The sequence below is a fragment of the Pseudonaja textilis genome, chromosome 3 (assembly GCF_049901715.1).
Source record: "Pseudonaja textilis isolate UNSWEBS1 chromosome 3, rPseTex1.2, whole genome shotgun sequence".
Classification (NCBI taxonomy): Eukaryota; Metazoa; Chordata; class Lepidosauria; order Squamata; family Elapidae; genus Pseudonaja; species Pseudonaja textilis.
In genome coordinates, this window is record NC_141992.1 from 20,939,227 (window position 1) to 20,953,758 (window position 14,532).

The 14,532-nt window shown below is 38.1% G+C and overlaps 1 long non-coding RNA gene across 1 annotated transcript in view; it reads left to right on the forward strand.

Moving 5' to 3' along the window:
- The first annotated feature begins 1,200 nt into the window (after positions 1–1,200).
- LOC148126025 (uncharacterized) overlaps positions 1,201–14,532 on the forward strand; it is a 55,650-nt gene continuing 42,318 nt past the window's right edge. The window contains exon 1 of the long non-coding RNA XR_015742546.1: positions 1,201–1,253. This is a non-coding gene — a long non-coding RNA (uncharacterized LOC148126025). The remainder of the gene's footprint in view (positions 1,254–14,532) is intronic.

The following is a 14,532-nucleotide window of genomic DNA, read 5'->3' on the forward strand; positions in this document are numbered from 1 at the left end:
ATTCAGTCAACGATGGTGTGGCATGGCTGTTCATTGATGAATGGCAGTTCATATGAAGATCATAATTAGGATTGTTAATTCCTAAAGCGGGATCTTTGTATGCAACAACTATCTCATGAAGATCTCATCTACCTGACACAGTGCTGATGAATTTCTGCATTCCAATCTGCATTGCCACTCCTGTCATGTTTCTAGCCATACGCCTTACCAGCTGATGATCTTTATTTGTCCACCTCTGTTATCTATTTGCAATCCCGGCGTTACTTTCTTCTTTGCAAAATATTTCAGTGATGTCACATCTATCTCTTTCATCAAAGCTCACCTCTGGCTTAAAAGCAATTCTTGAAGTGAAATGCAAGTCACACAGATTGTCCATCTTTCTCTGTTACGAGGGAAATTTCACTCATCTCTCCATACAGTTGGCATATTTCTCATGGAAGAACTATTTTTTAACCAGAAAAATATGGACTTCCCAATTCTGTTTTCTCAGTAATATTAGTATGGAAGATAGAGGACATACCTGAATTGGCTCAAGGGAGAGAATGTTGAGTCTTGAGAAGAAAACATTCTGGGCCACTTTTACAGGAGCATCTACCCAAAGCAGCTATGAAGCATTAAAGGACTTTGTATTTTGGTCCCCTTGCTTTGCAGGACCACGGTTTGATTCTGAAGGGCTTTCTTGGCTATACAAAAGTGGAAAAACACGTCAGTATTGTAGCTATCAAAAGCTCAAAATTATTGCTTTCTTGTCTCTTAATTTTTAGTAACAACTACCAGCTGTTTCTCAGAATAAATCATTATAAAGGAGAGCCATGCTAATATATAGTAAACTAAAATTCAGAAAGAGGTTAGTAGATTAACAAATTTTTCGGAATAACACATTTTATTACAAGACAGAAGTTCTTATGAGCAACAACTCACATTATCAGATACCCCAATAAAAGTGCTATTAAACATTGATTCTCAGAATAAAGCAAGAATTCTTTTCTAGATCAGCTTCTTAACTTTCAGTTTATAATTTTTTAATATAAGCCACAAGTAGAAACTGAGCATTGAATTTCCCAAATCTACATTAGTCAAGAATCTGGGAATATAGACTCTGCCCCCACTATGTAAAGACTCATCTTGTTCCCAGCACTAAATATCTTAGGTGATATTGAGAAGCAGCAAATATTTGTTGAAAGACTCAACAGAGATTCAGTGAGGAAGTGAAGGCATTTGCAGATGTCTGAAAAATAGACCGGGAATTTTAGGTAAGCAGAATGGAATTACCCATGGCAAAAAATCTGCTCAGAGAACAGTGAAAAATTTATCTAAATCCTTAGTGCCTTACATAGTTTGGTCAAGGTTATTCCTACTTCCTGCTGTTATGATTTCAGACATTTGGGGTCATTCAGTTTGCTTACGTTTCTAACATTCTGCTTGAAGTAAATATATTCAATAATTGAAGAATAATTATACTATTATTCTTTAATAATTATAATTGAAGAACTAACAGATATTGAAATGTAGTGTGGGATGGTTGCTAAATGTTAAAATGTTAAAGTATTACATTTCTAACTGAAAGTTTGAGATCAAATCCCAGCTCACACCATGAAATTAATTGGGTGATCAGGAGCCACTCCCTACCTATCAGACTAACCTATTCACAAGGGTGTTGTCAAGAGGGCGACCTTGAGATACTATATCCTTATGTGATTCATTTATTTGCACTAAGCTAGGCTACTGAGATGACATTACCTTGCATGAAATTTGATAGGATCCAATAGAGTTCCTCCTTGAAAAGAAAAATAGAAGAATCACCCATCCTTAAGAAGAGAGTCTCCCTGTTGTTTTGTCATGAGTCTCTGCTCTGAGTTGGCTCTTGACAACATGTCAAGATTAGTGGTTTTGTGGGAATGTATACGGTGGATTGTTCTTTGACTTGTTTTTATGCAACCTCAAAATGTACTTCAACTTTCAGATTGCTGAGAAATGAAACACTACATTTCCTTCAACATTAAAATGATGAATGGGGAGACGGGATGATGAGATATTAAACCTACGATAATGTGTTATCAACATATTTTCATTTTATTTATGAATTTAATAAACCACTAACCTCTGGCCCCTGGGCCTTGAGTTTGACATCCCTGGTATAGGGTCTTCTGCTCAAGCAGGACAATGGACTGGAAAATCTCCAAGGTCCCACCCAACCTTGTTATTCTATGCAGTTCTATGTGTGATAGACCCAAGGTTCTCTCCTGCCTAGAAAAGTTTATAGGGTCTCTGCTCTTGAGTAAATGTAAACTGTTCCGAACAGCATCCTGTCTTTTTTGTTAAATGATTTGCAGTCACTGCCAAAGCTTGGCTAAGCCATTGAAATTGCCTGTCAACAGCTTAATAGTTAAAATTGCCCATCCGTAACTTGGTGGTTAAGTTACCCAGCCTCAAAGCTGCCCATTACTAGTTAATAGAATATGATAGCATATTGGAATAGGTATACCATCATCTGCCTGTGCTTTTGCTCACTATATGAAGAGTGTAATTAAGTGTTTTGGGGGTTAAACTAGGATAAGGAAGATTCAGTTCAATTCCACACTGAGTTGCAAAACTGATAGGAGGCTAGGGGAGCAGACACCATTTCTCTTAGGTCACACAATTTCATAAGTTTGTTGGTGGGATAAGATTCTAGAGTGAGGAAATAGTATGCACTGGATTCCTAAAAGTAAAGTGATAGTGTGTGTGTGTGTGTGTGTATAGGAGCCTGATGATGGCAGATGAGATTCTGCCCAAACGTTGCTACAACTTTAAAAGCACAAGTACAATGACGTGGAAAAATACCCAAGCAAAGCTGAATACCATACATGTAAGTACCATGAAAACTTAAGAAAAAAAATATATATATATATATATATATATATATATATATATATATATATATATATATATATATATATATATATATATATGTGGATCTTTGTTGTTCGGGTTTTCTCCCGAAGATTCGAGTATCTAGGCAGCGTTTGATGAAGTCTCATTCATCATCTTCAGGCTTCTGTCTCCGGCTCTGTGCTTACTCTGAGAAGCACAGAGCCGAGACAGAAGCCTGAAGATGATGAATGAGACTTCATCGAAACGCTGCCTAGATACTTCGAATCTACGCTGAGAAAACCCGAACAACCAAAGATCCACATACAAATACCCTGAGAACCTCAGAAAACAATATATATATATATATATATATATATATATATTTGTGTGTGTGTGTGTGTGTGTGTGTGTGTGTGTGTGTGTGTGTGTGTGTGTGTGTATGCAATCACCATGACCACCAAACAGGAAAGAAGAGTGCTTTTCAAAAGAAGGGATGACTATTATTGTAGACTGAACCGGAGCTAACCAATAAACAATGGTGAAGGTGGCAAGAAGGGAAATTCCCAAAACCACTGCAATTTTCTCTCCTCCCTCCCTCCTCTCTCTCTTTTCAAGGAATGCTTCAAGATTATGCTTTGCTAGTTTTCCATTCATCTGCTTTTTCAGCATTATTTTTGAAACTGAACTTCTCACAGTTTGCCGTTGTCTTTAAAAAAATAGCTTTTTTTGAATTTCTGAAAATAAATTTTCAGAAATTCAAATAATTTCTGAAAAGAAGGAATAGGGGTGACATGATTGCAGGATTCTGATAGTGAGGGGCTGCCACAAAGAAGAGGGGCGGGGTCAACCTAATCTCAAAAATATCAGAAGGCCAAACAAGAAACAATGAATGGAAACTAATCAAGGAGAGGAGCAACTTAGACCGAAGGAGAAATTTCCTAACAGTGAGAATGGCTTGCCTTCAGAAGGTCTGAAATGGTATAGGGTCTCCTACTTGAGCAGGGAGTTGGGCTAGAAGACCTCCAAGGTCCCTTCCAACTCTGTTATTCGGTTATTCTTCCCTGAAGTACGGAAGAAGACTTCCCTTTGCACCGCCCACTGTTGACAACTTATGAAATTGTCATGTTACCACACAATTCTCATCTGACCACAGTATGGTCTGATGGGGGTTGCATGATCATGATTGGTGGAAGTTAGAAGAGGGAAGCACTCTGTTGTGCATTTGCCTTCCATAGAGAGGGAAGCTCTTTTAACCAATGAGGATAACAAGTCTTTAGGAAGTGAAAATGTCCTTCTCTTCTCCCTCTTGATTTTTTTCAGAAGGCTTTTATTCCCTATGAAATGAGATAAAAATAGAAAGAAGAGGAAAACAGAAGGTAAAGATGTTTCACATGTCTAAACCCAGTGTGGCATTATAGATATCTACAACTAAAGAGAATTTACATCTAATGTTAAGTTACCTTATCTGCTCCTCAATTACTGAATAATCGATCAATATGGTGAGTTACAAGTACCCATACATTATATTTGAAACCACAATCTATGAAATATGAACTAATCAGGATGAAGCACTTGCCCAATTGGAAGGCAAAGGTTATCCAAAAGGTCTTAACAGGTGGCAACACCTGGCCAAGAATTTTTGGACCTATAAATTATACAAGTTTTGGCATAGTTTATATTCAGACTGCAGATCATACAGACCTGTAGCTAGACTGGGAAAAACATCTTGGAGGAAACTAAGAGCAAATCCCTTCTATTATGTTGTTTTAAAAACCAATCTTGATATGCTCTTGCGGTCAACAGAAGTTAAATTGAATTTAAGACCATTTTTGTCTTTGTCATAAAAAGGAGAACAAAGCTGTAATATTGTTGTCTAATATACTTTAATGTGCATCTGTTCATCAGAATATATGTGTATGTGTTCATCAGAATAAATTGCTATACTGTGTGAGACGTACATGAGCTGGTTATGCAGTTAAATCAGGAAAAAAACATTTTCTCCTTAATTCTCACCTGCGATTAGGTGACATGTTAAACAAGACTCTATATACAGGTAATAATCATCTAAGATTCTGGTACAAGATACTTGAGAAGACTGTGTGAAATAAATTAGGTTCCTTCAAGTAAACAATTCATACCATGACAATGATGTGATTTGTTTTTCTGAAGTGAAGAGACAACCTAACTGTCCCAAAGAAGGAATTTAGGTACCCTTGTATGTCTTTGGGCCAATATTATGGACTAAGGCTCCTCTCGGTTTTCTCCTCCAGCTCTGGCCAAAGATCTTACAAGCTGATTAATTTCAGAAGAACTGAAGAACTTCAGCAAACAATGCTATGGAACAGTACTACCAGTTGCCTCTTCTGGACCTTACCAAATTCCACAGCCATGAAACTATTCAACCTAGAAGGGCACTGCAGCCCTGCAGTATTTGTCAAAAGTACTTAATCAGGTAAAACAAATCCCTTTGAACCTTCATACAGTCCTATAAAACTTGGGTTTTGGAACCAGTGTTGGACTAATGATTTCTCCAAAGATCTGATTGGATGTTACAGATTAATCAGGTTGGAAAGGACTTTTTAGGCCATCTAGTCCAACTCCCTCACCCAAGCAGGAGACTCTACACCATTTCTTATAGATGGCAGTCCAGTCTGAAAGGAGGGGCTCTTTCCTAGAAATAATGGAGCTTGGAATGTCTGATAGGAAGGAAAAGGGTGAAGATGGACCTTCCCTAGCAATCCAAATATACAGAGTATATCTATAGTTATTGCAGATACTTGCCTTAATCTGGCAAGATTCTGTTTGTAGGCGAAGAACAATAATGAATCTACTTATTAGAAACTTCACTTGTTAATTTTGGTTCCTTGGGCCTGGCATTATCTTAACATAACATATACCATGCTAGCATACAGTGCTCAGGTAAACTAGGACAGGCACAGTTAAAATTAAATCACCTCCAGTTTATTTGGACAGTTAGCTGCAATCAAGATTGGACAAATAATTTAACCATGGAGCCAGGCTGAAACATACCACCTTGCCACAAATTGGCAGTATACACATTTCAGAAATAAAACTACAACCAAAGCAGGAAAGGGTATAAGATATACTCTTGGAATTTAATTACTACCTCCACTGATAACAAGCTGCTACTTCAAGATTGAGGAAAATATCAATAAAAGAGAAAGAAAGAACAGTCCATAAATTGCAGTATAATGGAAACAAGAATATACCTACAAGTGCCTGATATTATGTCAGATTGGGTTGGAAGTTGCATATTAGAACTTTTTAAATACATTAACCTAACTAGGTTTCCAAAGCCGTTAAAAGTTTCAATGTAATAAAAGTTTGAACTGTCCCTTTGTTAGCCAGAAATAGAAGGAGCGAGGGGGGAACAGAAGAGCAGTTTGTGCTATGCTGAACTAATGCAGAGAGTACTCTATTCTAATTTTAAAAATGCAAATATTCAAACTTGTTTAAAAGGATTTGCTTTCCCATTCTTTTTTCTGGGATGCTAGAATTGACATGTTACTAACAAAAATGCCAATTTGTATTCACTGTTATAAGTTGCTATAGTTTTGCTGCTTCTGGTCAGTGGATATGATGGGGTGCCAGGACAGTTGGCAAAATTAGGTGAACATTGTCCTTCATGTCAAGAATCTTTTAATTACTGGTTTCCGTGAAGGCATGTCAGGACACACTGGCAAATCTTGACCTTTTTGGGTGGATATGGATCTTTTAGGATATGGTTTTTAGGCCAATATCTAACAACAGCAGAATCTGCCAAGAACACAGAAAGTATATTAATAGCCTGTATTCTTAAAAGCAGTAAAGATTAGGGTCTATGCTTTTAACTCTCATTGTCAACTAATTTAAACCTTGTCCCAGTCAATGTAGAATGTAAGAATTAGTTTTGTTCCTGATTTGCATGCTGCACTGGCTATTTGCAAGTTGCCTTCTTTGTTGCATTGGCTGGGCAAACAGACAGGCAGATGTTCAGCACAGGAGAGAGCAAAGTTGAGACTTGCGCTGGTTACATGTATGCATTCATGCATGCATGAGTGGATGAAGCTCAAAGCAACATGATTCTTGTCACTCCAATAGAACTCTAATAACCAGAGAGATGAATGAGAATTCATTTTCCAAGTCAATGTCAGGCAGTGATTGCATCATTTGAGGCCCATCCCTCAGCATTTCCCATTTAAAGAACTGAACTTGCAGCATAACTTCTCATAACTCAGGAAATCACCAAAAAGCATTGAATCCTAAATCAATCACCAGATTGGAATTGTTCTGATTCTCTAAAAGGTTGCATGGTCCTGCTGCTGATTATTTAAACTGGAAGCATTTCACCAATCATCTATTCCCTCTCCAATGGAAAAGTATGTTTCCATTTTGTTATTGCGATTATCCCTAAACAATCTTCATTTTGTTTTTGGTAATGAGTCACGGACTGAAGTTTATTGAGACTTACTCACAAGCCCACAAAATATAAACAGGACAACTGCTGCTTAGATGACTTCTGCATTTTCTTTGTTTATGTCAGGACCAAACCCAAATGACCTTCTTTGGTGTCTCTTCCTTCCATCTATATTTCCACAATTCACCCCCATAAGCAGAACTATTCTGGGCATGGCCCAAATAATCAAAACAGAAGCCCTGCGTGTTTACTTTAGGCTGGTTGCAAGTAAGATCAAGTAAAACTGACCTCATTCCCCTTAAATCTGTCTCCCCCTCACTATTCTTCCCATTGTTCCCTTCCCTGGAAGCTCAGCTGCTTCCATTGCAAACCAACAGTACAGGTGCTTCAAAGGAAATATATTTCTGAGTTAGGAATATAATCAAGATGACAAATTCCAATATTCCAAGCAAAGAGAAAATGGGAGTCAACCTATTCTCCAAAGCACCTGAGGGCAGGACTAGAAGCAATGGATGGAAACTAATCCAGGAGAGAAGCAACTTAGAACTAAGGTGGAATTTCCTGTCAGAATAATTAATCAGTGGAATGATTTGTCTCTAGAAGTTGTGATGGCTCCAACACTGGAGGTTTTTAAAAGAGATTGTACAAGCATTTCTCTGATATGATACTTGTTTTCCTGCTTGAGCAGGGGTTGGACTAGAGCACCTCCAATGTCCTTTCCAACTTTATTATTCTGTTCTTTTCCTATTGAGAAGGCTTTCCCCCTGGAAGAAATGGGCTTCCTGGAATGGTGTATGTTATGTCCAATCCAGAGGTGGTATTCAGGAGGTTCTGACCAGTTCTGGAGAATCAACAGTGGAACCGGCAAATACCACCTCTGACTGGAGATTTTACAGTATCCTTCCCCTGCCACGCCCACCAAGGCACTCCCACAGAACCAGTAGTAAAAAAAAAAATTGAATCCCACCACTGGCACTAGGGGTTGTTTGTGCATTTAGCCCAAATAATGTATCTATGCCACTAAAAGAACAAAACTGACTACAATTGATATTGAGTTTTCTTCATACTTCATTTATTGCACAGGCTTCTATGCCACTCCAATCTGTCAACCTTGAAAGGCTTACGAATCTTAAGATAACAATTAAAGTTGTGTTTTTTTTTAAACATACACAATACAATGTAAGGCCAAACAAATCATAATAACAGTAATCTCATGCATTCATCTCTAAGATGTCATTTCTTTTTTCCATTCCCTCTCCATAGACGCTCCTAAAAAGGCAAATATTCTTGTCCTTTGGAAGGTTAATAAAGGCAGCTAGACGTTCATATATGGAAATAGAATAGGATAGGATAGGATAGGATAGGATAGGATAGGACAGGACAGGACAGGACAGGATAGGATAGGATAGGATAGGATAGAATAGAACAATAGAGTTGGAAGGGACCTTGGAGGTCTTCTAGTCCAACCCCTAGCTTAGGCAGGAAACCCTATAACATTTCAGCCAAATGGTTATCCAATTTCTTCTTAAAAACTTTCAGTGTTGGAGAATTTACAACTTCTGGAGGCAAGTTGTTCCACTGATTAATTGTTCTGTTAGGAAATTTCTCTTTAGTTCTAGGTTGCTTTTCTCCTTGATTAGTTTCCACCCATTGCTTCTTGTCTTGCCCTCAGGAGCTTTGGAGAATAGCTTGACTCCCTCTTCTTTGTGGCAACCCCTGAGATATTGGAACAGTGCTATCCTGTCTCCCCTAGTCCTTCTTTTCATTAAACTACACATACCTAATTCCAGCAACCATTCTTTAAATGTTTTAGCCCCCACACTGCACCATCATAAATAGAAGTCAGTTCCTGAGCATTTGAATTTTGATCACACGACGTTAGGGAAGCTGCAATGGTAAGTGTGAAAAATGGTCATAAGCTGAGGTGGTATTCAGCCAGTTCTGACAGGTTCTGGAGAATCAGTAGCAGAAATTTTGAGTCATTCGGACAACCGGCAAATACCACCTCTGCTTGGCACCCTCCCTCATCTATTTGCTGCCTTCCGAGTCCCAGCTGTTCGGAGTCCCAGCCGATCGGCTGGGTCTTCTTTTGTTGCCCTGCACAGGAGAATAGAGCTGGAAAGCAGGTTAGTGGGGTGGGGAGGGAATGGAGATTTTACAGTATCCTTCCCCTGCCACGCCCACCAAGCTACACCCACCAAGCCACACCCACAGAACTGGTAGTAAAAAAATGGGAATATCACCACTGGTCATAAGGCACTTTTTTCAGGGATGTTGTAACTTTGAACAGTCACTAAATGAACCATTGTAAGCCGAGGACTACATGTAAATTAATTATTTTTCTTTTTCTTATTTTTTTCAACAAAATGGTTACTTGGAGTTGTCCTATTAATTTAATATCTATCATATTTGCTACTTGGAGTTACAGAATTCTGATGGTTGTTGACATTGTTTCTGCTCAGATCCCCCCCCCCAAAAAAAATCCTAGCTTAAGTCCTAAAATATGGTGCCTGATGCATAGATTCACATAAATACACATCAAGTTTTCAGCACCACTGCTAGCCTCTCTTCCCTTTCCCAAAGTAAGTTACTAAGTTTTTGGGAAAGAGGAGTGGGTGTTCAAAGCCACTACTTGAATATCATTTCTGAGTGCTCTGATAAGAAGCTGGCAAAAGGCCTGGGATTTTGAAAACACTCAACTTTCAAAGTGATATTTACTTATTTATATTTAAAGATGAAGAGGAGGTCAAATTATTCCATAAACAATGGTTGGAAACTAATCAAAGAGAGAAGCAACTGGATTTAAGGAGAAACTTCTTAACAGTGAGGACAATTAACCAGTGGAACAGCTTGCCTTCAGAAATTGTGGGAGCTCCATCACTGGAGGTTTTTAAGAAGAAACTAGACCAGAGATGGTATTCAGCAAGTTCTGGCCAGTTCTGGAGAACCGGTAGCGGAAACTTTGAGTAGTTCGGAGAATTGGCAAATGCCACCTCTGACTGGCCCTACCCCCATCTATTCTCTGCCTCCCAAGTCCCAGCTGATTGGCTGGGTCTTCTTTTGTTGCTCTGCACAGGAGAACGGAGCTGGGAAGCAGGTTAGTGGGGTGGGGAGGGAATGGGAATTTTGCAGTATCCTTCCCCCAGGAGTGGGTGGGAATGGAGATTTTACAGTATCCTTCCCTGCCATGCCCACCATGCCACATCCACCAAGCCATTCCAGGGTCACCAAGCCATGCCCACAGAACCAGTAGTAAAATTTTTGAATCTCACCACTGATATTTATTTTATATAAATAACTCAAGGCAGTGAACATACTTAATATACCTTCCTCCTCCTGGTTTCCCTAGAACGACAATCCTGTGAAGTGGGTACATTGAGGTTAGGATCTCAGAGCCTGTACAAGTGGACAAGATATAAATGAAAAAAAATTAAATAACAATCATGGATATTTGAAAAGGCATCCCTTTTCAGTTGATCTGAAAAATATTTATCCAGAATACAGCTGTAATATGAAACCTGAAGCTACACAGTTCTTTCTGTGGATGTTCCAAAGTCCAGGCCAAGAATGTGGAATGGATGTCCTGCAAAAAACCTTGGCACATCATAAATTAGTCAGATAGGTAACAAACCGTCACAAAGTTGCATTTAGGGGCAGCTGAGGAAAACAAGAGTTTCTAGTAAAACTTTCCAGTTCTGAGTACATAAATCCAATGAGAAACATATTGTTATGCACTGGAGAGAACAAACTGTCATATTCCAGAGCAGGAACACACAGAGTAAAGAAAGACCAGAAAGAATGTAAGAAAAAAATAAAATACTTTGGGAAAATAAGTACAACTTGGAACCCAATTTAGAGACTGTGTTGATTGCAAAACCTCTAGGTTGTATTTGTGGGACCACCAAAATAATAATAATAGTAATAATAATAGTAATAATAATAGTAATAATAATAATAATAATAATAATAATAATAATAATAATAATAATAATAATAATAATAATAATAATAATAATAATAATAATAATAGAAACATTATAAAAATCATTTAGTCAAAATCTCTTCAGATCATCATATCTCCTCTCATCTTTGAGGTGCAAATTATCAAATTCCCACTAGATTTTCTTCCATTTTTGGAAGGAAAGACTGATTTAATTGTCACACAACAATGTCCAACACCTGAAAAGATTATGAAGCTGTATCTTAAGCTATATTCTTCAGGTCAGGAATAAAACAATATGAAGTGCAAGACAAATGCATATTTTGAGCATTTTTTCCCAAAATAAGAATTAAGTTAGAGAACAAAAAAAGAACTTCCAGGCCAATGGCACAATAGATGAGGGTAATGAAAAGAAATACTTCCGATGTTATGAGTTCCCAAGAATTGCACTTTGCAAAAATGCACATAATGACTGGACCTGCAAGCATAAGAAAAGCCAGGGAATGTGAGGACAGCCCTTACTTTGTCCCTGACTGCCAATTTTCCTTGTTAAAGGGATGTTCATGACCTCTTGTATCACTCATACAGAAAATATTGTCTATCACAAGGGTGTCAAACTCATCTGGCCCATGGGGTGCTTAGATCTGGCCCGTGGGGCTACCCTGGAAACAGTGAAGGACTAGCCCACAATGCCTCTGCCAGTGAAAATGGGTGGGCCATATGCTCCAATTTCGGCTGTGACAGCCTCCTACAGAACTCTGCCAGTGAAAACAGATCCGTGCACAGCCCTCCAGGACTCCATTTTTACTGGCAGAGGGCTGCAGGAGGTCATTGCAGTTGAAAATGGAGCCCAGGAGGGCTGTATGTGGCCTCATACAGGCTCTGTTTTTGCTAGCAGAATGCTGCAGGAGGCTGTCACAACTGAAAATGGAGTCCAGGAGGGCCAGACACGGCCCTCACAAACTCCATTTTTGCTGACAGAGTGTTAGCAAAACAAACTACTAGTAAAAGTGGCATTTGATCACACAAGTAATGTGGAGCTGGCCACACCCACCCTGCCCTCCCCAAGGTCAAACACAACCCTGATGCGGCCTTCAATGAAATCAAGTTTGACACCCTGGTTTATCACAAGCCTCTGTCTGTTCTTGCTTTGAGAAGGAACTGTCTATATATTCCTCAGTTTAAGGAATCTGGAGGAGACAATGGAGTTGTTAGCCAGCAATAAGAACTTGCTGAGCAGATGACAAATCATTAATTCATTAGTGTTCATTAATTTATTTTTTGTATCCCCCTTTTATTATTTTTACAAATAACTCAAAATGGTGAACATATTTAACACACCCTCCTCCTCAAATTTTCCCTCAACAGCAATCCTGTGAGGTGAGTTGGACTGAGAGAGAATGACTAGCCCAAGGTCACCCAGCTTGCTTTTATGGCTAAAATGGGATTAGAACTCACAGTCTTTTGCTTTCTAGCCTGATGCCTTAATCACTAGACAAAGCTGGCATCTTGGGGAAAGGAAGAATATTTCTATGTAATCAGACCAATTTAGTACTATTTAAATTCCTTGAATCCATTTTTTAAAATTCTAATAATTTCTGATTTCTCATATATATATGGTCATCTCACACTTTTTTTCTCCAACAAGTAGAAAAGTGACAGGAGAAGTTAATTTTTAGACTATTTATATCCAGTATTATTTATGTATCTTTCCTGCCTCTGCTTGTGATTGCAGCCTCCTGTGGTTTTATTTGAATTAAAGTTGGAATAAGGTTATAAGAACTGCCATATAATGTGTGCTTTGGCCCTCAGTTGCAACTTAATTCTCAATAGCCTTGGAAAAATGAAAGCTTTGGAAATCTAGGAGTAAAATATGAAAAATGAATGCATGTGTGTATCAAACTTAACTTACAATCAGATGTGACATGTGCAGGATAAGAAAACCAGTCAGAACTTGTGCATAATAGAAATGCACACAGCACCCTAATAAATGTGTTAAAATAAAATGTTCAGAGGGAATTCTGGACAGTGGAAAATTCATTTGAATGCCTAGTAATTACCATACAGATTTCTGCAATGAGAAAGAATAATTGGGAAAGTAGCAATCATGGAATAGTTGAACAACCACCAAAAATTTAGAGCATATACGCAAGTTTTAATAATCCAAGAATTAATCTAATTTCTTGAGGCTTTGTGAAATAGATTATGTGTCTCATACATTTTACAAGACCTTTGGCTGTTGTTACAGCATAATTTTAACAACAACCTCTATAATGATGGAATAAAACCTTGACACTTTGGAAGTTTAGCTATGTTTCATTAACACTGGTGCCAGAACCCCAAACAGCCCTTGCACATACCTGCTGATTCTTCCCTTTTTCTGTCTGTTCATATGTGGTAATTTTCTTTTTCTTTTTAACTAATATGATCAGAATGAACAAAGGGTTGGCACAGAACAGGTAATGCTGTAAGAAACTGGGTCGAGACCCCTAACGTATGGAAAAAATCTTAAACTGTTTTGTTTAAATTGCATAGATTATTCCAGCGATAGCACTAACTCTGGCATTGAACGTTGGCTAGATAAACTGCAAATTGTTTTCATTTTGGCTATTATGGTAAAGAATGTGAAATGTAACTTCTAAGAGGGAAGATATAGAGAAAAAAATAGTAGTTCAAAAAGGTGATGGTGATAAGAAGTTCTAAATAGTTTTTACCCTGATTAACCTTTCAAGAATTTAAATTCTTCTCATTCAGTTCCCCCCTCCCCGCCTTCCTTCCACATCATTGCCAGTTTGGGAAAGGGTTAAATGTAATACCATGGAATTTAGCAAGCAGAAAATGGTGTAAAGGTAAAAGTGAATTCTTAAACAATGAAATATTATTTGCTCCTCTGAGTTGCCGTGTTTGCAATGGGAAAAAATCAGCTCTGGTCCATTTTCTAAGGAACCAGAAAGAGTTAAAATAAATCAGCCTAAACATTTGATGTTACCTAATCAGATCCACAGCAACTTTGGAATGAAAGTAAAGACTCCATATGGCATAGAAATAAATGACATCATTAGATAATTGGGCAGATTGTGACCAGGTGCTTTTTTTGCTTGCCTGCTAGTGGAGAACCTCAAGTCCCACTCAACTCTTTTTAAAAAATAATATGAACAAAATGGAGAAAGGGTTGGCACAGAACGATTAATATGGTTTTATTATTTTCAAGCCAGTCCTGCCTTTAAAACAGCATCCATTCTCAACCTTTCCTTTAGAGTGAAGTTACCATGGGTTTCTTCAAAAGAAAAACGGGAAGAACAAATGTTGTAGGTAGAGGCAA